This window comes from Macaca mulatta, chromosome 7 (genome assembly GCF_049350105.2).
Source record: "Macaca mulatta isolate MMU2019108-1 chromosome 7, T2T-MMU8v2.0, whole genome shotgun sequence".
NCBI classification, from domain to species: domain Eukaryota; kingdom Metazoa; phylum Chordata; class Mammalia; order Primates; family Cercopithecidae; genus Macaca; species Macaca mulatta.
Window position 1 is genome coordinate 55,337,823 of NC_133412.1, and position 25,680 is coordinate 55,363,502.

At 36.0% G+C, this 25,680-nt stretch overlaps 1 protein-coding gene and 1 long non-coding RNA gene across 20 annotated transcripts in view; one reads left to right on the forward strand and one right to left on the reverse strand.

Annotated features, from left to right (window-relative positions):
* PEAK1 (pseudopodium enriched atypical kinase 1) overlaps positions 1 to 25,680 on the reverse strand; it is a 305,159-nt gene that overhangs the window by 86,083 nt on the left and 193,396 nt on the right. The window lies entirely within an intron of this gene.
* LOC144330024 (uncharacterized) lies at positions 14,744 to 17,587 on the forward strand. The gene is made up of 2 exons (XR_013395832.1): positions 14,744 to 15,029; positions 15,378 to 17,587. It is a non-coding gene; the product is annotated as an uncharacterized LOC144330024 (long non-coding RNA).

The following is a 25,680-nucleotide window of genomic DNA, read 5'->3' on the forward strand; positions in this document are numbered from 1 at the left end:
CTGGATTTGTGGGGTATTGCTCAATTGTGCATCTTGGAATTTAGCAATAGATTATTTCTCAGATCCTTGAACGACATGGGTTAGGAGTGCCGACCCCTCATGTAATAAAAAATCTGCATGTAACTTTTGACTCCCACAGAACCTAACTACTAATAGCCTGCTGCTGACCAGAAGCCTTACCCATAATATAAACAGTTGATTAACACATATTTTGTACATTGTATGTACTATATACTACATTTTTACAAAAAAGTAAACTAGATAAAGGAAAATGTTATTAAGAAAATCATCTTTGGAGCTGGGTGCAGTGGCTCACACCTGTAATCCCAGCACTTTGGGAGGATGAGGTGGGCGGATCATGAGGTTAGGAGATTGAGACCATCCTGGCTAACACGGTGAAACCCCATCTCTACTAAAAATATGAAAAAAAATAGCTGGGCATGGTGGCAGGTGCCTGTAGTCCCAGCTACTTGGGAGGCTCAGGCAGGAGAAGGAGAATGGTCTGAACCCAGGAGGCGGAGCTTGCAGTGAGCAGAGACCGTGCCACTGCACTCCAGCCTAGGTGACAGAGAAAGACTCCATCTCAAAACAAAACAAAACAAAACAAAAACAAAAACAAAAAAAGAAAATCACCTTTGGGAGGCCGAGGTGGGCAGATTGCTTGAGCTCAGGAGTTCAAGAGCAGCCTGGGCAACATGGCAAAACCCTGTCTCTACCAAAAATATAAAAATTAGCTGGGTGTGGTGGCATGCACCTGCAGTCCCAGCTACTTGGTAGGCTGAGATGGGAGGATGGCTTGCGCCCAAGAGGCAGAAGGTGCAGAGAGCTATGATCATACCACTGCATTCCAGCCTGGGCAACAAACCCAGACTCTGTCTTGGGAAAAAAAAAAAGAAAATCATAAAAGAAAATGTATTTATGCATTAAGTGAAAGTGGATCATTGTAAGGGTCTTCATCTTCATTGTCTTAATGTTGAGTAGGCTGAGGAGGAGGAAGAAGGGTAGGGGTTGGTTTTGCTGTGTGAAGAGTGGCAGAGGCAGAAGAGGAGGTGGAAGGGGAGACAAGAGAAGCAGACACTCTCAGCGTAACTTTTATTGAAAAAAATCTGCATGTAAGTGGACCCACGCAGTTCAAACCAGTATTGTTTAATAGTCAATAAAACACAGAGATGATAAAAATCTGGGAAACAGTAGCTGTAAAAATTTAAAAATCATTTATATTATTGCTTGAATAAGTAGGCAAAGCAGAATACAATGATGACGTTTTATTCTTGTGTTTTAAAATCAAGAGCACAATCAGAAGAATAAACACAATTTTGATGAAGAGCAAAATTGGAGGACTGACATTACTCAACTTCAAGACATACTATAAAGCTACAGTAATCAAGACAGTGTGATACTGGTAAAAGAACAGACAAATAGATCAATGGGACAGAACAGATAGCCCAGAAACAGATCCATACAAATACAGTCAATTAATCTCTGACAAAGGACATTCAGTGGAGAAAGAATAGCCTTTTTCACAAATGGCACTGAAACAACTGGACATCCAAATAAAAAAAAAATCTCAACACAGATACTATATCCTTCACAGAAATTAACTCCCAATGAATCAATGGCCTCAATGTAAAACATAAAACAATAAAACTCCTAAATGATAACATAGGAGAAAATCTAGACAATGTTGGGTTTAGTGATGACTTTTTAGATTTGACACCAAAGGCATGATCATGATCCTTGACAGAAAGCACTGGTAAGCTGAATTTCATTAAAATAAAAAACTTCTGCTCTGCAAAAGATACTGTGAAGAAAATGAGAACACAAGCCACATAGTGATACGAAATATTTGTAACACGTATCTGCAAAGAGGCTGTTATCCAAAATACAAAAAGAACTCTTAATTCTCAACAGTAAGAAAATGAACAACCAATTTAAAAAATGTGCAAAAGACCCGAATAAACAGATAAAGACGATATACAGACAGCAAATAAAAAGATGCACCACACCATATGTTATTAGGGAATTGCAAATTAAAACAGTAAGGTACCACTACAAACCTATTAGAATGTCTAAAATCTACAGTAGTGACAAAACGAAAAGATAGCAGAATGTGGAGCAACAGAAACTTATCCACTGCTGTCAGGAATGCAAAATGGTACAGATTCTTTGGAAGACAGTATGATAATTTCTTGAAAAACTAAACATAACTCTTACCATACCATCCAGCAATCATACTTCTTGGCATTTACCCAAAAGAGCTGAAAACTTATGCCAAACAAAACCTGCACGTAAGTGTTTATAGGAGCAGCTTGGGTGGTGAGAGGAGCAGCAGTGTCCAGGCAGCCCAGCTTCACAAAGGCTCTCATTGCGCCATAGCCCACACGCACCAGGTCATACCCTCCCCACTGCCAACATGCCCAAGAGGAAAGTCAGCTCAGCCAAAGGGACAGTGAAGAAAGAGCCCAAGGAGATTGGCCTGGTGGTCAGCTAAATCTGCTCCTGCAAAAGTAGAAAGGAAGCTAATACCAGCACTTTGGGAGGCCGAGGCAGGCAAATCACGAGGTCAGGAATTCAAGACCAGCCTGGCAACATGGTGAAACCCCGTCTCTACTGAAAATTAAAAAAATTAGCTTGGAGTAGTGGCAGGCACCTATAATCCCAGCTACTCGGCAGGCTGAGGCAGGAGAATCGCTTGAACCTGGGAGGCGGAGGTTGCAGTAAGCCGAGATTGCGCCACTGCACTCCAGCCTGAGCAACAGAGTGAAAATCTAAAAAAAAAAAAAGGCAGCAGGAAAGGATAAATCTTCAGACAAAAAAGTTCAAAAAAAGGGAAAAGGGGAACAAAGGGAAAACAGGCCAAAGCGGCTAATCAAGAAACTAAAGAAGATTTACCTGCAGAAAATGTTAAGACTAAAACCGAGGCGTGTCCAGCCTTTGATGAAGCCGGAGAGAAAGAAGCCAAGTCTGATTAATATCTTATATCATGTCTTATCTATGGTCACTATTTCTCTTTTTGTACAATCCAGAGGAATATTTTTATCAACTATTTTGTAAGTGCAAGTTTTTTAAGTAGCTCTAGACACATTTTCAAGAAGCATGGAATCCCATTTCATCCCACTTTTTTTTTTTTTAAGATCAAATGCCTTTTTTTTTTTAAAAAAAAGAAGTTAAATAATTTGCTGGTTAGTTTTTGGTACAACAGAAGATAGTGTGGGATACTGAGTTATGGGAGGCTTTGACTGTCTTGGGTTTCAGCTTAACGTTCCATAGATGAGGTTTTAGTTTTAGGATATAGTTATATCCTATAATACAAAGCATACTAAACGGCAACATGGAGCCACAGTCCTGCATTTAATCTCTTGAACATTTTAAATTACTTCTATTCCCATGTTGTTTTATAGCAGAATTGATTCCTAAAGAAAAATACTCCTTGATCATGGCTCTCCTTATCAGAATTGTGTGCACTCTGTAACGTCTTTGGTTGTGGCAGTCTGTTTCCCTAATAACTCTTAATGTGCTGTGAAAGATGAAAACTTTGAGTATGTAGTATACATGCTATTAAATTGTGAATTGGTAGGATGTATGTAACAGCTTATGAACATGTGAAGATGCTTGATAGCCAGTACTTGATAGCCACATAAGGAAACTCTGCCTCCAAATTTTAAGCTGGAAAGTCACTGGAATAAATTTAAAAAAGAACTGCATAGTTCTTTTTAGATTCTTGGTACATATGTTAAGAATTGTGTGCAAATTGAGATGTCTGTGGACTGATCCTCAACACAACCAATAAAATCTCAATTATGAAAGAAAAAATGTTTACAGTCATTTTATTCATAATTGCTAAAACTTGAAGCAAGGAAAGTGAATAGATAAACTGTGGTATACCCACACAACAAATACTATCTAATGACAAAAATGAGTTACCAACCCAAGAAAAGACGAAGACATAGAGGAACGTTAGATGTACATTATTAAGTGAAAGAGGCCAATCAATCTGAAAAGGCTAGATATTGTATGGTTCTAAATATATGACATTCTGGAAAATGCAAAACCGAATGTTGAGATAGTAAAAAGATCAGTGGTTGCCAGGAATAAAGGGGAATGGAGGAATGAATAGGTGGAGCAGAAAAGAATTTTAGGGCAGTCAAACTATTCTATATAATACTATAATGGTGGATACATTACACAGTTGTCATTACACATTTGTCAAAACTCATAGAATGTACAACAAAAAGAGCAAATCCTAATGTAAACTATGGACTTTGGTTGATAAAGGGGTTCTAACAAGAAAACCATGTTTTACATTTCCAGTTAGGCTTCCAATTTTTCTTTCAAGACTCTCACAGTGCTCCTGCTCAGCTCCAGGCTCATACATACCTAGGAACAGGTTAGGCTAAAAATGGATCTGTGCTACTCTGAAATAAGGGACAAGGCTCTGAGTGTGGCTCTTTCCCAAGACTTTCAACAGAGTTGGTGAGAAAATCCAACCTTAAGCAAACTGTGCTTTGCATCCGCCCATCAACTTAAATCTGTTGCTTTTAGCTTTATAGCTACTATACACTGTGTTTTGAACACTACTATGTATGACACATCTTTAATTCAATACAATAATCTTGAGGGGCAGTAACTATCATCATTTTAGTACATTTTAATAAAATGGCGGATTGAAGATATTCAATTCCTTGCCCAAGCTATGTCACTTTTAAGTAGTATGCTGGGATTTGAACCCAGGCCTAACTCATTACAAAGTCCCACTCAACTCTATGCAATCATGCTGTTTCTGTAATCTTTGGTAACCACATATCTTCTCTAGTTTCTGATCTCAGCACATCCGATTCCCCTCTGTACTTGACCACTCCCTTGTCTAGAGTCACTAGTATCTTTGGGAAAACGATACCGTCACTCTTGGTATTGTTTCCACAGGACTTCTATCAGTGAGGCCAGCAACTTCCTCTTAGGGTGAATATTATGTTCATCTTTTCCTCTATTTTCTTAATTACAATGCTTGCATTAACTAGAAGAACTATGAATTGCAGGCAATGTTATATAGGGAAAAAAACACTGTTCTTCCTGCCAAAGTAAAAAAGCAGGAAAACGACAGAAAAAACCAATCTTCTATTTAGAATAAAACAATATAAAATGATGGGTTATAAAACAGCTACAGCCTAATGTGTGAAATATGTGAAAATACCTGGTTTTGGTAAGACAGAAATATTTAACTGTAGAGAACTAACTCACTGATGAAAAACTGAAAGAATGGCCTAAGAAAAATAGGAAGTTATGACCAATTATTAAATAATAATATTTGTCCTTACCACCTCCATTATACTGCTTTGTACAGCAGCAATAAAACAGAGATGTTACCTAAAGGGTTTCTTTTCATTGTACTAATTTTTGAAGGACTATCACCAGTATGTTCTTAACTATTTTTGGAAATTAGGAAAGATTTGTCTACAGACTAACAAGTAAACTGACAGTATAGATTCAACTACTTACTGGCATAATGGAAAGCCAGGAAATGAGTGTTGAAAAAAGTTCTATAAAAAGAAAATTGAAACCAGATCTAAAAACAGTCTAGTCTAAGATAACCCTTTTATGTCTTTTAATATAAAGAAAAAAATTGTTTGCGACATAGAGGACATAGAAAGCCCAAGATTTCCATATATGTACTTTTAGCTATTGAGTCTAAACACTAGCAAATGGAGATTTTCAAAGTAACCCGAATGAAGTCAAGACACTGCATCCATTTTATCACAGGCTTATTTCTTTATCCTTCAGGAAAAGATGTCTTTTATACCAGAAACTATCAAACAAGCTAACAGATGGCAAGGGCACTGAATCAAGTCTAATTTGGGTTGAATTCAAATTTGATTATCTAGAGACATGAAAGCAATATACCTATATTAGCATCAGATGCCTAATGCTGATAAAAATGTTATGGAAGCATGATACAGAAGAGAGTTTTCTGGACTTAAAAGATCCCTTCAGGCTAACTAGTTAGAAAACTCTGGCAAAGTCACAAATTCCTTCTGCCTCAGGATCCTTTACCTACACAATGGGATGACAACTGGTCTTCCTTTCTATAAGATGCTGAGAGGATACAATGGAATATTTTAAATTTCTTTTCTTCACTGGGTATGGTAAGCAGAATAATGACCCCACAAAGACGTCCAAATCCCCAGAACCTGTGAAATTGTTACCTTATATGGATTCTTCCTTAGAGCTGTCTGAAGGAATGCAGCCCTGCCAAAACCTTGATTCTAGCCCAGTGAAACTTATTTCAGATTTCCAGCCTCCTGAACTCCAAGATAATAAATGTATTGTTTTAAACAATTATGTTTATGACAATTTGTTATAGCAGTAATAAGAAAGTAACACATTGAGTTTGGTCTCAGCTCTGACACTTTCCCTGTCCATGTATCCCTGGGCCAGTTATTTATGTCTTTGGACTTTAGTTTCCTCATCTGTCAAATAAGAATTAACAATAGCAACTACCAGCTGTTACAGAGATCGAACAGGATAACCAAGTGCTACAGCATAAGTGATTAAAAATGGCAACTATCCTTATATTTATTGCTTATGTTATACTAAGGAAATATAATGCAATTATTTTTACACAACCTACATTCAACTTATAGTTTCCATATATACCAGAGATGTATATTAAAACTTCTATCACTAAAGTTATTGGTAATATATTGATGTACAAGTCATTAGTTTGTTCTTGCAGATCATAAAGTTGAAGTTCTTTTAGATCTCAAAGTTCCCAAAGGGAAGAAGCAATATATATGTAATTCATTTTAAACCCAGGATTTTAAATCCAGTAAAAAGTCAAGACTCTGCACTGATTTTGTCCTTAGATTACCTCCATACCCTTCAGGAAAAAGTGTCTTTTGGACCAGACAACTTTTGATAACCAAAGATAACACTTAAAATAGGAATCTGAAGGAATAGGAATCCTAAAATAGGAAGAAAAATCATTGATTAAGAAAATAAATTCAGGCTGGGCGTACTGGCTCACGCCTGTAATCCCAACACTTTGGGAGGCAGAGGTGGGCAGGTCACCTGAGGTCAGGAGTTTGAGACCAGACTGGCCAACATGGTGAAACTCCATCTCTAGTAAAAATGCAAAAATCAGCCAGGTATGGTGACAGGTACCTGTAATCCCAGCTACTCGGGAGGCTGAGGCAGGAGAATTGCTTGAACCTGGGAGGAGGAGGTTGCAGTGAACCGAGGTTGCACCAATGCATTCTGGCTTTGTGTGCTCAGGGCAACAGAGCAAGTCTTTGTCTCAAAATAAATAAATAAATAAATAAATAAATAAATAAATAAATATAAAAAAAATTTTAAAAATTTAAAAAATCACAAGGAAGTTTAATGATTTGGGTTTTTTTAAGCAATATTCAGCTAGTTTACGTTAGGAATGATTATCTACAGGGTTTTCTACTTCTAGATCTGTGCTATTTTATTACAGTAGAGATCAGCAAACTATGTCCCATGGGTAAAATCTGGTCTTCCATCTCTTTTTGTAAATAAAGTTTCATTAAAACAGGCAAATGCATCCATTCACACATTGCCTATACCTGCTTTTGTGCCACAAAGGCAAACTGAGTAGTTGCAATAGAGACTATGCCCTGTAAAACCTAAAGTACTTAGAATTGGCCCATATACAAGAAGTGTACTATCCCTAGTGTTACAGCATATTACTTCTCAAAGCATGTAAGTTTATTTTATCTTATAAGGTGTTTCAAAACAATAGATTTTTAAAATGAATTTTCTGCAAAGTATTAAGGTTACACAAATAAAGGAATATTGTGGCTTGATGTACCATACAATATTAAATATGGATGAAATTCTGGATAGTACAGGTTCTATGGCTCCACTGAGATACCATGGAGGTGAGTTCAATTCTGGCTAAATAATGTTGATTTATTAACAGCAAAATTACTCAGCATATAAATGCTGAGCAAAATAAAATAATGACTTATTACTGCTATGATTATTATTCAATAAAAGCAACTGCAGGCCGGGCATGGCGGCTCACGCCTGTAATCCCAGCACTTTGGGAGACCAAGGTGGGTGGATCATCTGAGGTCAGGAGTTTGAGATCAGCCTGGCCAATGTGGTGAAACCCTGTCTCTACTAAAAATACAAACATTAGCCAGGCATGGCGGCGGGCACCTATAATCTCAGCTACTCAGGAGGCTAAGGCAGGAGAATCACTTGAACCCGTGAGGGAGAGGTTGCAGTGAGTCAAGATCGCGCCACTGCACTCCAGCCTGGGAGAAAAGAGCGAAACTCCATCTCAAAAAAAAAAAAAAAAAGTGACTGTAAACAAGTTTGATCATAATTTATATTCAGAATTGATCATGATTAAAAATGCAAAATACTGTTTCCTTCTCTAGTGTTTTCATAAAACATTTATTCATTATTATTTACTGAGTTCCTCATCTTATCCTTTTACAAGACTCATACAAGTTATGTTTTCTTATGATCAAGTATGGGAAAGAACTAATAACTATTGGATATGAAGATGTTCTAGAAACTAAAATATACAATCATTGAATTTTCAAAATAAACTTATAAAGAAAGATTTTTCATTTCCATTTTATAGATGAAGAAACAGACTCAGGGAAAGTGAACATTCCCTCCAAGGTTAAGCTATTAGAGCCATTAGGGTGGCTAAGCTGGGAATTCAGCCAAGGTTTTTCAGTGGCCAAGGTTCTCTTTTTAGTACTTTTCCTAGTTCATAATATCTCAGATTCAATGACCTCTTTGGTATACTTGGTATTGAACTGTTGGTCCAGTTGACTACCTGTTCAAGTTCTTTGGATTTAAAGCTCCTTTTGAGAAAATAAAAAATTAGCCTTGCTTACTTGGGGAGGTGGAATAGCCCTAACTTTGGGAAAAAAGGTAAGTCAGGCTCCTAACTTTTAAAATAAATATCAACTCTGCTATTTATACAATTGTGTCATCTAAAGCACATGGATCTCCTCTGGACTCAACAAGACAAAATACAGACGTACCAGAGACTCATAAGAGAATCTGACAAAAATTTATTCAATCCATTTTCTTTCTAAAGTTTGCTTGTTCCTATTCAACAGAGGCCAGACAAAGGACATTTTATTTATCTGCTCTCCTCACTAAACTCTATACTTGTATGTAGATCATCTACAAACAACAAATCAGGGCAATGTTATCTCAAAAGTCCTATGAAAAAGTCATAAATTAATTCAGATTTAATGTTATGACCCTGGCTTTTTATAAAGAGTGATATCAGAAACATCTCATCAGAGAGCATTTCTAGCTCTTTTACAAAATCCCAGCCTGAGATATTTGAATTCTTATACTTGATGCCCCTTATATAAGGATCAATGTAATACCTCCTAAAGTTCAGTATTAGCAAAAGTGATTTTTTCATTTATTAGCAATAAACATCTTTTTAAAGGAACACATAAGCTTGAAATCTGAAAAAAATTCTTTTGAATAAAGAAAATTCTGAAAGATCATAATTCCCTATGCTGAATGTATTCTGAAAGCAGTGTTTGTAGTCAGAAAAGACTGAAATCCAATTAACTGGAACCCTTCATTAACTGGAATAATGTTCTATGCAATGCTTTTGAGAAAAGGAAATAGAACAAGATATGCAAAAATTAGGCTTCGGGAGAATCAAGGTAAAATAAAAAATTGTCCCTATACACAAAGAAATTAGCCTAGTAGGGGAGTAGAAATATATAAATAAAATGACAAAACACAGAAAATGATCATTAGGACCCTAAGATTTACAGATAAAGAGTTCTGGGAGTTCAGAGATCATTTCTACATGGCTTCCAGTAGAAAAAATAAAGATTTTAAAAACAGGTGACTACCAGATGCGGTGGCTTATGACTGTAATCCTAGCACTTTGGGAGGCCGAGGTGGGTGGATCACGAGGACAGGAGTTCAAGACCAGCCTGGCCAAGATGGTGAAACTCCGTCTCTACTAAAACTACAAAAATTAGCCAGGGGTGGTAGCAGGCGCCTGTAACCCATCTACTTGGACAGCTGAGGCAGGAGAATCGCTTGAACCTACACGGCAGAGGTTGCAGTGAGCCAAGATTGCACCACTGCACTCCAGCCAGGGTGACAGAGTGAGGATTTGTCTCAAAAAAACAAAAACAAAAACAAAAAACAGGTGGCACAAACCTGGGCTTACACGATGAACAGGATTTATTTTCCTTCTTGTTTATTAAGACATTATTTACATACAATAACATTCACCAATTTTAAGTGTACAGTTTGATAATTTTTGTTATTTATATACAACTGTATAACCAACATAACAATGAAGATATAGAACAATTCCCTCACTCAAAAAAAGTGTCCTTGTGTCCCTTTGTACTTGATCCCTTTTCCCTAACTCCTGGCCTCAATAACCAGTTTAATCTGCTGTCAGTCACTATTGTTATTCCTTTTCTAGAATTTCATATAAATAGAATTATATATTACATAGTAGTCATGTTTGACTTGCCTTACTTACCATGTTGTTTTTGAGATACATTAATCTTGTGTGTATCACTATTTGGTTCCTTTTTATGGCTAGTATGATTCCATGGAATGGATATACCACAATGTATTCCTCTCCAGTTTTCAGCTATCATGAATAATACTATTATAAACATTCATGAACACATTCCTGGGTGGGCATGTGTTTTCATTTCAGTTGCATAAACACCTTTGTATCAGTTCATTCTCACACCTCTATAAAGACATACCCAAGACTGGGTAATTTATAAAGAAAAGAGGTTTAGGCCGGGCACGGTGGCTCACATCTGTAATTCCAGCACTTTGGGAGGCCGAGGCGGGCGGATCATGAGGTCAGGAGACCAAGACCATCCCAGCTAACATGGTGAAACCCTGTCTCTACTAAAAATACAAAAAAAAAAAAAAAAAAAAAACATTAGCCGGGCGTGGTAGCAGGCGCCTGTAGTCCCAGCTACTCGGAAGGCTGAGGCAGGAGAAGGTGTGAACCTGGGACGCGGAGCTTGCAGTGAGCCGAGATTGCACCACTACACTCCAGCCTGGGTGACAGAGCAAGACTCTGTCTCAAGAAAAGAAAAAAAAAAGAGGTTTAATTGGCTCATAGTTCTGCAGGCAGGCTGTACAGGTTTCTGTTTCTAGGGAGGCTTCAGGAAACTTACAATCATGGCAGAAGGCAAAAGGGAAGCAAGCACATATTCATATGGCCAGCAGAAGAGAGAGAAGGGAAGAGGAAGGTGTCACACACTTTACAACAACCAGATCTCTCCTAAGAACTCTATCATGAGAACGGCAATGGGGGAGTCCGGCCCCATGATTCAATCACCTCCACCAGGCCTCCAACACTGGGAATTATAATTTGACAAGAGATTTGGGTGGGGACACGGAACCAACCATTTCAACCTTAAAATGAAATTGCTAGGTCAAATGGTGAGTGGCTTAACTTTATATGGGTATTACCACTATATTGTTTTTCAAAGCTTTGTACCATTTTTGCATTCCCACTTGCGATATATGAGAATTCCAATTGCTCTACAACCTCATCAACACTTGGCATTGTTGGTCTTTTGTTAAAATTTACATTTGTCAGATAAGTGATGTTAAGCATCTCCCCATGCGCTTACTGACCATTCATATATTTACTGTGAAGTTCATGTTCAAATCATTTGCCCATTTTAAATTGGGTTTGCTTACTGAGTTGTAAAACTTCTTCATGTATTCTAGATACAAGATCTTTATCACATGTTTTGCAAAAATTTTGTCCCAGTTTGTGGATTGCCTTTTTAACTGTCTTTTGGAAAGCTAGTTCTTAAATCTGATAAAGTATAGCTATCCCTCAGTGTCTGTGGGGGATTGATTCTGGGACCCCTGAGGATGCTCAAGTCCTTTATATAAAATGGTATAGTAATTGCATATAACCTATGCACATTCTCTTGTATACTTTAAATCATCTCTAGATTACTTATAATACCTAATACAATGTAAATAACTGTTGCGCCGTATTGTTGAGAGAATGACAATAAAAAGTCTGTACATGTTCAGTACAGATACAACCAACCTTTTTAAGAAAAATATTTTCGATCTGTGGTTGGTTAAATCCACAGATGCAGAACCCATGGCTATAGAAGGCCCACTGGACATTTAAACGATAACTTCTTTTAGTTTCTGCTTTTAATTATCTTTTTCTTTTTTTGAGATGGAGTCTCGTTATATTGCCCCTGCACCTAGTCAATGATCTTTTAAAGAAATCTTTGCCTAACACACGTAACAAACATATTTCTCTGTGGTTTCATGTACAAGTTGAATACCTTTGTTACACTTAGATTTATGATCCATTTTGAGATATATTTTATATTTATATTTATTTTTGTCACTACCAGACTGTTTTGATTACTACAGCTTTACAGTAAATCTTGAAATCAAGTAGTTTGTCTTCCAACTTTACTCCATCACAATTGTTTTAACTATTCTAGGTTGTTTATCTTCCCATATAAATCTAAAAACAACTTGTCCATATCTTCAAAAAACCTGTTGTAATTCTGATTGGAACTGCGGTGAATTTATGTCTATTTGAGGACTGCCATCTTAACATATTTTTGAGTCCTCTGATCAATGAAACAGTACACTGCTCCATTTATTTAGGTCTTCTTTAATTTCTCTTTGCAACGTTTTGTATTTTTCAGTGTATAAGTCTTTAATATGAGGGATCTTTGAAAAGTTCATGGAAAATGTGTATTATGGAAAAACTGCATGGATTTCAAAATTTTTCTGCACCAAATAAACTCATACTAAGTTGTGATAGCATGTCTGAATGGGATCTAGTTTGAGGTATTAAAAAGAATAAGACATCAGTTTGAAAAGAGTCCTTATCAGAGAAACATTAAATCTGCTAAAATTGAAGCAAGAACAAACATCAACTTTATAGTAAAGCTTGGGTGGAAGCATGGTGAAGGAACTGATGCCTTATGAAAGTTTATGGGGTTAATGCCCCCAAAGAAATCAGTAGTTTACAAATGGATAACTTATTTTAAGAAGCAACAACACGATGCTGAAGATAAAGCCTGCACTGGCAGTCCATTCACATTAATTTGTGAGGAAAAAATTAATCTTGTTCTGCCCTAACTGATGATTAGCAGCAGAAACAATGGCCAATACCATAGACATCTTATATTAGTTCAGCTTACATGATTCTGGCTGAAAAATTAAAGTTGAGCAAACTTTCCACTCAATGGGGGCCAAAACCATTACTCCTAGATCAGCTGCAGACAAGAGCAGAGATTTTAATGGAAATTTTAAACAACTAGGATAGAGATCCTGAAGCGTTTCTTCAAAGAATTGTACAGGAGATGAAACATGGCTTTACCAGTATGATCTTAAAGACAAAGTACAGGCAGGGTGCGCTGGCTCACACCTGTAATCTCAGCACCTTGGGAAGCTGAGGCGGATCATTTGAGCCTAGGTGTTCAAGATCAGCCTGGGCAACACAGGGAGACCCTGCCTGTACAAAAAATAAAAAAAAAAAAGCTGGGCATGGTGGCATGCACCTGCAGTCTCAGCTGCTCAGGAGGCTGAGGTGGGAGGATCACTTGAGTATGAGATGTTGAGGTGGCAGTGAGCTTTGCTACTGCACTCCAGCCTGGGTGACCAAGAGAGACGCTGTCTCAAAAAAAAAAAAAAAAAAAAAAAAAAGGCAGGTTGTAGGGAACACAAAGTACAGTCAAAGCAATGGCTACCAAGACGTGGAAATGGTCCATTCAAAGCAAAAGTGGACTGGTAGCCAGCAAAGGTCATGACAACAGTTTTTTGGGATGTTCAAGGCATTTTGCTTGTTGACTTTCTGAAGGGCAAAAGAATGATACTATCTGATTATTATGAGAGTGTTTTGAGAAAGTTAGCCAAAGCTTTAGCAGAAAAATGCTGGGAAAAGCTTTACCAGACAGTCTTCCACCACAGCAACATTCCTGGTTCATTCTTCTCATTAAACAAGAGCAATGTTTTGACAGTTTTCATTAGGCATCTGCCTCAGTGTTCTGATTTGGTTCCTTCCGACTTCTTTTGGTTTCCTAATCTTAAAAAAATTCTTTAAAGGGCAACTCATTTTTATTCAGTTAATAATGTAAAATATACTGCATTGATGTGGTTAAATCCCCAAAACCCCAGGTTCTTTAAGGATAGACTAAATGGCTGATATCACTGCTTATAAAAGTGTCTTGAACTGGATGGAGCTTTTGTTAATTAATAAAGTTTGTATATTTTTTCATTTCCACAAACTTTTGGAAGTCTTTATGTTTTTTGTTAAATTTATCCTAAATACTTTGTTTTTTGATGCTACTGTAAATGAAATTGCTTATTAAAATTTCATTTTCTGAATGTGTACTGCTAATATATAGAAATGAACTGATTTTTGTATATTGACTGTGTATAATGCTACCTTGCTAAATTTTATTATCTTTTAAAAAATTCATTAGAGTTTTCCACATATATGACCATGTCATCTGTAAATAAGGCTAGTTTTAATTATTCCTTTCCAATCTGTAAGCCTTTATATTTTGCCTTATTGCACTGGATAAGTCTTCTAGAACAATGTTAAATAAAAGTGGTAAGAGTGGACATCCTTGCCTTGTTCCTGACATTAGGTAGAAGGCACTGAGCTATTCATCATCAAAGATGAATATAATGCTATCTGTAGGTTTATTTGGTAGATAACCTCAATCAGGTTGAGGAAATTTCTTTTTTTTCTTTTTCTTTTTTTTTTTTTTTTTTTTTGAGATGGAATCTCACTCTGTCGCCCAGGCTGGAGTGCAGTGGCTCAATCTTGTCTCACTGCAGGCTCTGCCTCCCAGGTTCACGCCATTCCCCTGCCTCAGTCTACTGGCGACCACCACCACGTCTGGCTAATTTTTTTGTATTTTTAGTAGAGATGGGGTTTCACCGTGTTAGCCAGCATGGTCTCGATCTCCTCACCTCGTGATCCACCTGCCTCGGCCTCCCAAAGTGCTGGGACTACAGGCGTGAGCCACCGGGAAATTTCTTTATAATACTAAAGTTTCCCCATCACCACTCTGATACAAACATTTTTATCATGACAAGATGTTAGACTTTGTCAAATGTTTTCTCGCATTTATTGAAATAATTTTTTTTTGTGGTCTCCTACATTCTATTAAAATGGTGAATTGTGTTGATAGATTGTTCAGATGTTAAACCAACATTGTAACCCTGGGATGACTGTATTATTCATTTTATTTATTGCTGGATTTAATTAGCTAACATTTTGTTAAGGAAGTATGCCTCTATTTTCATGAGGAATGTTGGTCTTTAATTCTCTTTTCTAATATTTCTTGGTCTGGTTCTACAATCAGGATATTCCAGCCTAGGATACATAGTAAGACCCCATTTCTTGGGGGAATACAGTGGTTATTCACAGGCACAATTACAGTGCACTAAAGCCTTGAACTTCTAAGCTCAAGTGATCCTCCTGCCTCAGCCTACTGAATAACTAGGACTAATGGCACACACCACTGCGCTCAGGTATATTTTGCATTTTTTCCCCCAGTTTCTCCTTTCTGATTCACTAGACCAGAAAGGCTATACGTTTTTCCATGTGTGGGCCATTGCTACCCATTTCACACTGCACAGATTACACTTAGTTCCTGGTTGCAAGTGAGTGTGGGGGTGGTGTGGAGAGAGAAGGGAATGACATACTAAACTACTCAAGGAAAGGTATGAAGGTAAGAAATCATATGAACAGTGAGATGCAATGAGATGAGCAATAATATAATTTGAAGTTAGGATTAAATCATGTACATTGTTGAATACCAGTTAGATCTAAGAGTATGGCTAATGAAATATATATTTTAGACAGAAGGATAATATAATCATATCTATACTCTAAATTAAGATTAATGTGCATACACTGTATATAATGAACTGTAATACAGGCAATGACTGCAGGTAGGGAGAATAATAAAGAGGCAGTTCCAGAAGTGCAGGTGGGAGGTAGTGAGGTCTTAACTAGGCTAGTGGCAGAAAGAATAGAAAGGAAGGATTGGAAATGAGATGATTCAGCAAATGATTGATGACCCTGAAATTTTTCAATTATCTGAATTATCACAAAAAGATAAGATTTTTATGGTTATTTGGAGGGAGCGTACACATTGTTTATATAATAGTGAGGGCTATTATACAAGCAAATCAATGTAAAATAATTTCTTTATATGTATGAGCATAGTTAATTTGGTGAACAACAGACAATTACATACTGTGATTATAAGGGTTTTAGTATCAGTTACCATATAGTGGGTACTCTTTAGTTAGGATATACCTATATAGGTGCTAAATTAAAAATCAATCTTATATCTCAAATTTACTTCCTAGTAGAGTGTAATGCTGCCATAATTGCAAGCCTAATTATGGGGTTGTCCATACTGCAGTCCCATCAGTACTCATACACCAAAGGGTCGGGCCTGTGAAGACTGGAAAAAGAATAAAGTCTCTTTTGACTGAGATACTACAAAAACAAAAATGACTTTCTGGCTACCATTACTGCAAAGAATAAAACTCAATTGAAAACAATATGTAGCACTTAAAAAGTATTCATTATCTTCAAAGCACCATTTTAAACTAATTGAGACTCTAAATTCATTGGTTCTACTATAATTTTATACCCTAGTAATTTTATATGCTAAAATTCATTTATTAATAGGCCATACTTTAGTTGAATATTTGTTAAATAATTATATTTTGACTCGTGCAAATTTTAAAATACATGTTGAGAAGCATGTAGACATCAACATTTCCTCCCTCTTCCACAAAAACAATTCACAGATGTTAGCAATTTAGGTAAGACAAAAGCAAAAGATAATTGGATTTTTGTTTTTCAAAGTGGGGCAAGACTGGAGGAAGAAAAGATGGTCATAATTAACTAGTAGATAAAAGGGTAAAAGTGTGCTCCTCAATGAAAAGACTGTCAGTTAAAATTCTTCATGAGAAGTTTGGTAAAAAACAATGGAGTCTTAGTAAAATTATTTGGTTTTAGAGAGTTGATTAACAAAAATGTACTATGCATTGAGGTTTGATTTACTTAAAAGTTGCAACTTTTACTCAGAAGCTTCAAGGCATTTCAGAAAAAATTAAATGCCTTTTAAAAGTTGTCTTGTTACCACTTAGATGTTACTTGACTAGGGAATACATCCCTTTTATCAACATATGATTGGAGCTGATAGGTATATGCGAAATTACCTGAGATACTTTAGTAAAAATAATTATAATGTTGCCAATATAATAGCTCACTACAATTCATACAAGTTAAAATTAAAAAAACGGTGGAGAACCAGTTAATCATCCATCAAACTGCTTTTAAAATAGGCAATATGTATCAAAACATCCCCAGGCAAAACACAATGAAACAAAGTAAAAGCAAACAAAGTACATTAAAAATTCACGTCTTTTCATCTTGCAATTAATTTCTAGGAATTTATATTAAAGGAAGGTAATGATATGTTCAATGATTAATCTATATGCACAAATAAGTTTCCTCAGATATTTCTATGTGTTATTTATGACAGGGAAATGACAATCTATATGTCCCGTAGACAGTATAGCAATAGGAGAGAATATTATAGTTATTAAAATGGAGATGATTACTTAGTTGAAAAATGTTCATAAAATATAACCAGATTTAAAAAATAGATTAGAAACTAAATACAGAATAATCCTAGTTTTGCTAAAAACAATGTATACAAACTTAATAAAAAAGATTGAAAGACTAATAAATAACAAGATATTGAATGGAAATGTATGTCTTCCAAATATTCTACTATGAAAACAGAATTCATTTAATATTTATTGTTTTCATAATCAGAAAAAAATAACTTCGAGTTACTAAAAAACTGTAGCATATGCCCTTTACCCACACGTAATGTACTCTAGATATTCTAGGTCTGATGGTTATACATAAACTTTCTACTCTGTCATTGCAGTTGTGAATGAGCCCAGCAAAGATCATTTTAACATCTATCACGTGGTCAGTCACTTGGGAGGGATTATATAAAATTATTATGAGTTTGGGGACCTAAATGATTGCTCTGTTGTAGACCAACACTAAAGTAAGACTATGGGTGTCCTAGGCAAGATTTGTTCTCTAGAGGTGAGAGGGCAGTGCATTAACCAGGTTTTATATTAAATGTCTTCATCATTTGTGAGCAGCCAGATGGTTGCTAATACGTGTAGATATTTTGAAACATAGGCTGGCTGATTTCAATTAGCTTTGAAGTGAGACAAATGATAGTGAGGATCTGTACTGCTAAGCCCAGGGGTACTGAGAGAATATTTTCTTACAGATGAATATCCCATCAACTAGAGTTCCCATTTATATAATATAGCTAATAGGTTATCCTGGAACACATGTGCTGTTGGAAGAATCTCTTTTATGAAGCACCTAACTGGGCAAACATTTCATGTACACTATAAGAAAACCAGTTAATGTGAGAGAGAAAAGAAAATTAAAAAAAAAAACATTATAGCCCATACGCTTGTATTTCAGAATGTACTAAGAAGTTTTGTGAAGGATTTTGGCTGCAAATAAAAATGTTTCTAAGATAATCTGCAGGAATTTTGGGCCAAATCAAAGGCTCTGCCTGAAAAGATTACTAACCGAACAAATGTTGGCTTGCCCAGGTTTAGCATGCAATGCCAATTTTAAGCCATGTTCCTCAAGGTGCCAGCTGTGTTCCTGATGATTCTCCTCTACACTATACTCAGAAAAAGAGTACAGCAAGAATGCCACTACTGGGGCATATGTTGGCCTCAAAAATTCAGATGAGTTAGGATGTAATGGAATTAATTCTTTTTTTATTCTTTTTCAAAATAAAGTTGAGGATCTAAAATTTTTCTGAATCACAGGAGTTCTAATGGACATTCAGAAAAATGATTTGACCCAAGTTTTCCAAAGGAATCTAATGAATAACTTTTTTAAACATGAAATAAAGTAGAAACATAAAAAATACAAATGAAAACATACATTTAACCTTTTTCTTTCATAGAAAACAAATCACAAAATTTGTTTCTCCTTTCGCTCTCCTTGTTTGCTGCCTTACAAATGAAATGTCTCACATTGAGAAAATTAAACAGTTTTTAATGATTGTTTCATTCCACTCAGTGACAAGGATGCTTGTTATTAACTATTAAATGCCTACTATAATGCAGACAGTACACTCTCCAAGTGTTTCATATATATTACTGCTAATCACTAATTGTCCCAATGACCTCATGCATTTTACAGACTAAGGAATTTTCATTTTATTTTGATTTTATAGACTAAGGGATTGAGAGTCAAATAAATGAAGTAACTTGACCAAGGTCACACAGGTTCTACTCCAGAATCCACGTTCCTTTCACATAATGATAGTTAAGTGGGAAAATCTCTGTTAATCAGCTGGCCTTGGTGATTCATTTTTCTTGCAAGCAGAAGCAATGAAAGGCTCTTCTGGGTCCCATCCTATAGCCCTCTGGACAAACTCCAGACAAAGCCTGCCAGAACTCCAGAGAAAGCATGGAGTTCCCACTAATAAAAGGGCATGTCTTCCAGAGGCTATTTTCTTTGCCACAGAAAGCACAGCATTAAGAAATAGTTCAAAATGGCAAAATAAAGCTCAAACAAAGCTAATCTTACACGCAAAAAGTCAACCAGAGTAAGAAGACAGGTGACACAGGTAACAAGGACAACTATTTAGACTTTTGCCACTCAAAATGCAGTCCACTAACTAGCAGCATTGGTAATACCTGTGAGCTTGTTAGAAATGCAGTGTCTCAGGCCCCACTCCAGATTTAGAATCACTCCATACTTTATTATGTATATGAAAATTTGAAAAGCAATAATTTTAATTATAATTAAGCCACTAGTGACCAAATGATGGCCAAAACTGGTCTAAAGAGCTAGAAATTAGCACATAGCCAACAAAGCTTCCAGAAACAAGATATTCTAATGCATTTCCCTCATTTGATTAATATTGTAAATTGTGAATTCACTTTCTATGAGCCCTTCTGAAGCAAACTTGGAAGTCATTATTCTATTATTTCAATTCTACCTGGTAAGAACTTAGTAGCATTTGCACCTTTCACTAACTCACTCATAGTTTCCAACCAAGTATAAGAAAAGCAGGCCGGGTGCGGTGGCTCAAGCCTGTAATCCCAGCACTTTGGGAGGCCGAGACGGGCGGATCACGAGGTCAGGAGATCGAGACCATCCTGGCTAACACCGTGAAACCCCGTCTCTACTAAAAAATACAAAAAACTAGCCGGGCGAGGTGGCGGGCGCCTGTAGTCCCAGCTACTTGGGAGGCTGGGGCAGGAGAATGGCGTAAACCTGGGAGGCGGAGCTTGCAGTGAGCTGAGATCCGGCCACTGCACTCCAGCCTGGGCGACAGAGCGAGACTCTGGCTCAAAAAAAAAAAAAAAGAAAAGCAGCAGCACATGTTTAGTCAGAGTCTTACCTTAGAGTAATCAGAGCCAAGATATGTTTTGTGGGGATTAAATACATTTGTAAGCAAGAGCTGTCTTCACCAAAATTCAAGGTTTTCCATATGATTTAACTATCATAGCAAGCAATCTGGATATTACCCCACAAAACACATTTTTGTGTGTGTCAACAGTAGTCTCTAATACTGTGGCTAGTGGAAAGAAGCTATGGATTATTTTGTCAAGACAAAAGGTCTTGTAAAAACAACTTACTTCTCTTAAATAGCATGCCAATACTCAAACAATTAGACTAGTAGGAAGAATGGTAATGCATTTGATCATAGAGAGAATGCTTAATTAAATCTGTTAAGTAATTGATTGATGATACTACCACTGTCCTGTTATATAAACTAAAACATAAAATTACTGTTGGATCCCTCCCTTCACTGAAAACAGTAGCTATGCCAGATAGTTAAAAACAATTTCTGGAAATAGCTGACCAGATGATGAGTTAATTTTAGAGGAAAACAATAGCCTAATTTGAGATTTTATTTTTTTACTTATTTATTGCTTATATTTATTAGGTTTAGAAAACACTCATATGGAACAACAATGAAGACTGTGTCAAAATCTGTCCATTTGGTTATATTTCAAGAGAACCCTTTTTAAAACCAATTTTAGTCATTTTCTTACTTTTTTGGTCAGGGTTATTCTTTATCACTCATAATAATTTAAAATATCTGAATCAAAATCCTCAAAATGTTTACAAAATAAGTAGTAGTTTTTGTTTTTTTCCTACTTTAAGAATCTAACCAAAGGAAAACAAATTCAGACCAAAAGACTGAGATATTTTTTGGTTTCTAATTAGACTCTTCTACTTTATAACCTTGTAAACCGAACATTCTTAACATTCTACAACAAAAAGCATTGAAAAAAGGTTGGTTCACACAGATACTATCATAATGCAGGAAAAGGATTTGTGACAGAATTCAATGTTCACACTAAATAAAATTTTCTTAATTATCTAGTTTTTACTAATACACTGGTCTTTTGTCTGATGGTGCCTTTCTTTCTGTGCTTTCTTTTCTGTTGCAATGACTGTCAACTTTGCTTAAAAGAGGACTGATTTGTCTCTGACTTATCAGATGGCTAAAGTCTGCCTTCTTTGAGTAAGCTCTTTTAAAATGCTGTTTTAGAAAGGTCAATTAGTTCCAAACAAAGATATTCAGTTCAGTAAGCAACTCCTATAGAGACACTTCCTACAGAGATAAGCCAATATTTCCTGTTGTGCTGCAGTATACAAAGGGGCAAAGGAAGCTGTAAGTGAATGCACACTGCATCAGTTGGAGTCCCCAGAATTTATAATTTCTCACAGCACTTACAGGAGATTTCCACTGAGCTGCTACACCAGCATTTTCTAGAATTTTGCTGAATTATTTCATTTGTATGGAGAGAGGTGTTTCAAAATACATCCAATCTATCATGAAATCTGGATAATTTTTTTTCTCTTTGGTGATTTTTGGTTTGGCCCATCTCTTTCCATTTCCACAGTTGCACCTTTCACATCTAGTTTGTTCTGGTGGTCTCCCATCTAATGTCTTTGCCTCTAGGCCTTCCCACTCCATCCATATGCAATCACAAATACAATGTTCCTCAATTAATTTCATCATGTAACTTGCTTGTTCAAAAATTTAAAGTAGTTCCCAATTTTTCAGCATATCAAACCCACTTTTCTTAGCTTAGGTTTCAAAATCCTCCACATTTCAAATCAATGGTTATTTTACAGATGAGAACACGAAGGCACTTTGAAGTAACTTGCCCAGGGTTACACAGTTAGGGGAATTGACATTTCAGCTCAGGAAATCTGATTTCAGAGTTTAGGCTTTCAAGTATCACACTACATTATTTCCGTTAAGAGTTTGGTGTGTAACTGTTATGTTGCAATTGCATTGTATTTGTCTCCAGATATTTCCCCAACCACATTATTCTGAGACAGTACATTTCATTTGTATGTTCACACAAAACCTATATATAGCAGACAATTTATTTCATTAGCTGGTGCTATACTAGAATGGTTTTTCAGATAAACCATAATGCCAAGATTGCAACTGCCTGGAGTAAAAGATCGATAAAGATATAGGTGGTTAAAACTGTTTCCATCTATTTATATCCTCATCTGCTGCAATTTCTGCTTAAAAATAGTTGTGACATTAAATTTTCCTATAAGGTGTTCTGGTCCAGAAGTAAGCAATGGTGCCATCTGAGCAAGACTTTCTATAGATATGTGTGTGTGTGTAACTATGTAATTTATGTACATATATGGCAATTCTAGAAAGAAGTAGAAAAGGTACACCAAGCATGAAGTTATGTAATCTCTAACACTTGTAATGTTTAAATTTAAAAGATTTAATATACTCTCTGTTTTTCATATATGAGAAAACCAACAGTCATAAAGAAATGGCCCCTTCACTGAGAAAATATTGTGAATGTGTATTTCATAAGAGAATGCAGCTAGCCATAGTCTTGTTAAATGCTAGGCAAAGTTCATGTAAATTAAATGTTTATGCTTAGTTATGCTTAGCATTATGCTCTAAGTATTTATTCAACCCTTAACCAAGAAAATAAAATCAATACTTTCTTCTTAATTCTGTCAAAGTCACAGCAACTGAAAATAAATGGATACATATATATATATATATATGTAATGTAATACAGACAGGAAAGACCATTACGAGGAAACAGAACAATAGTTCTCTTTTCTCTAGTGGTTTTTTGCATTACATTGTCAGTTAAATATTCTAAAGATATTTCAAGAAAAAAAATCCCTGTCTTTGATATTTGATCTGAGATGTTTGAAAAGAAAATCTGAAACATTATCATTTACAAATCCAGACATTGACCACATAAACATATAAAGATGAAGTTATCATAACGAATTAGGTATTCATATGTTTCACTGACAAAAATCCATTGTTCTACGGTTTTGCAACTAGTAAGTTTATGTCCCAAGTTCATGATATACCAATATATCTGTTCTTAATATAAGACAATGAATAAATTTGTAACAGGATCCAGAAATAATTAGCCACTCCAGAGGGTGTTGTGGAATTTGAAAACCAAGATGCCATGTATTTTCTCTGACGCTATTTTCTGAATAGTCCAAATAAAAACTTGGAGGAAAGTTCAAAGCCCAAAAATAAATCTGTCTAATGAAAAGACAGCTTGAGGAAGTTCTGCATATTCTTTTGGATGCAGAAAAGAGCTACTGTGAGAAACACCTCACTCTTCGTAAGTCAAGATGAAAACTGAGGATAATATCATTCTACCAGAATAACAATAGTTACCACTTACATAATATGCCAGGCACTTTTCATCTGTTTCCTTTAATCCCTCTACTTCCTTATAAAGTATTACCACCCCTATTTTACGGACAAGGAAGTTGAAGTTCAGAGAGATTGAGTGATTTGCTCATAGACCTAGGACTGGATCATACGCTTAGATCATGGTATATCTGAACTCTGGACTTACATCTATCTAGCTCCAGAGTCTATAATTCTTTCTATTTTGCCATATGGTAGTTGTCCTCAACCTTTAATGCCTGTCACAATCATCTGGAATCTTTATCAAAATACAGATGCATGAGTTGCATTCCCATAGATCCTAAACCGGCAGGTCTAAGATGGGGCTCAAACATCTGAAACAGTTCAGGTGCTTCTGATGTGTATAAAAAAGAGAACTTGTATTTATTACTAGACTGGAAAAACAAAAATGGCAATCTAGAATAAGTTTATCATTTTGTAATTACTTGTTTTTCAGCAAATTTACTAATCTCACTACACACTTTGTAGGCATCCATTAAATCGTCCCATTTTCTAACATATGATATCCCTAAACAAATAAAGGGGATGGAATAGTATAAGTAAGACAGAGGCATACTCTCTATAGTAGAAAGATCAAACAGGGGCTGACAGTTTTCTACCCATAATATGAAAAATGAACAACATACAGACAAGAGAAGTAGAAGTAAGAGCAATATTGCTCTAACATATTAATATAGCACATACTTAGCATTAGACTGAGAAGAATAAAACCACATAAATATACAGAAAATAACAATTTAAAAGAGTTCTGGGTTTAATATTCAGAAGTTTATAATTTATAGAAATGAGATTTAAACACTTTAGATAAACCATCTCCAAAATGTTTTATGCTGTTTTGCTGCAGAGAATAAATAAGAAAAAAGTCCTATGATTTGATACTTTTTCTAGTAAATATATTTTTCTCTTAATTAAGAAAATGAGGCTGGGCACAGTGGCTCACGCCTGTAATCCCAGCACTATGGGAGGCTAAGGCAAGAGGATAACTTGAGCCCAGGAGTTCAAGACCTTCCTGGACAATATAGCAAGGCTCCATTTCTACTAAAAAAAAAAAAATAGCCTGGTATGGTGGTGTTCACCTATAGTCCCAGCTACTTGGGAGGCTACTCAGGAGGATCACTTGAGCTCAGGGGTTCAAGGTTGCAGTGAGTTATGATCACACCACTGTACTCCAGCCTGGGAGACACAGACACTGTCTCGAAAAAGAAAAAAGAAAAGAAGTTGATATTCTACATATATTATTTTATCTACTCATAAATATTTGTTGGACACTTACAACATATAAGGTACTTTACTACTTCTAATCTTTTACCAGTTGCATTATAATACCATGATTCTCATGTTCTAACATTTATGAACATGTACTTCTGAGTGGGCTCACAAAAATTATAGGGTGGCTAGCAGGCCTGTTCTGGGTCCATATGGGTCATCAAAGATATGAGTTGACAATAAAATCATGTGAGATAATTTGCTTTAGCCTGGAACTTCCGCAGAGCTTCTGATGCAGGACTTCATTTAATAAAGTTTGACCTGCAAGGGCCCTTAATGTTGCCTGGTCCAAAGTCCTCATCAAACAGATGAAGACACTAAGGTGTAAAGAGGGAGAACAACTGGATCAAAATATCACACCTCTGCCCAGAACTTGCTGCTCTTTCACAGTCTAGCACAAACCCTGAGAGGATGGGTAGGTCCCAGGCAGGGCCCAATTATGACTTTTGTGGGCTTTTGATACTTGTCTTTTTGGTGCTTTCCCCATTAAAAAAATTAAAAACTATACTTTATGACCACTTTGGTATGAAGACAAATATATTAATGTTATATATTAAAATAC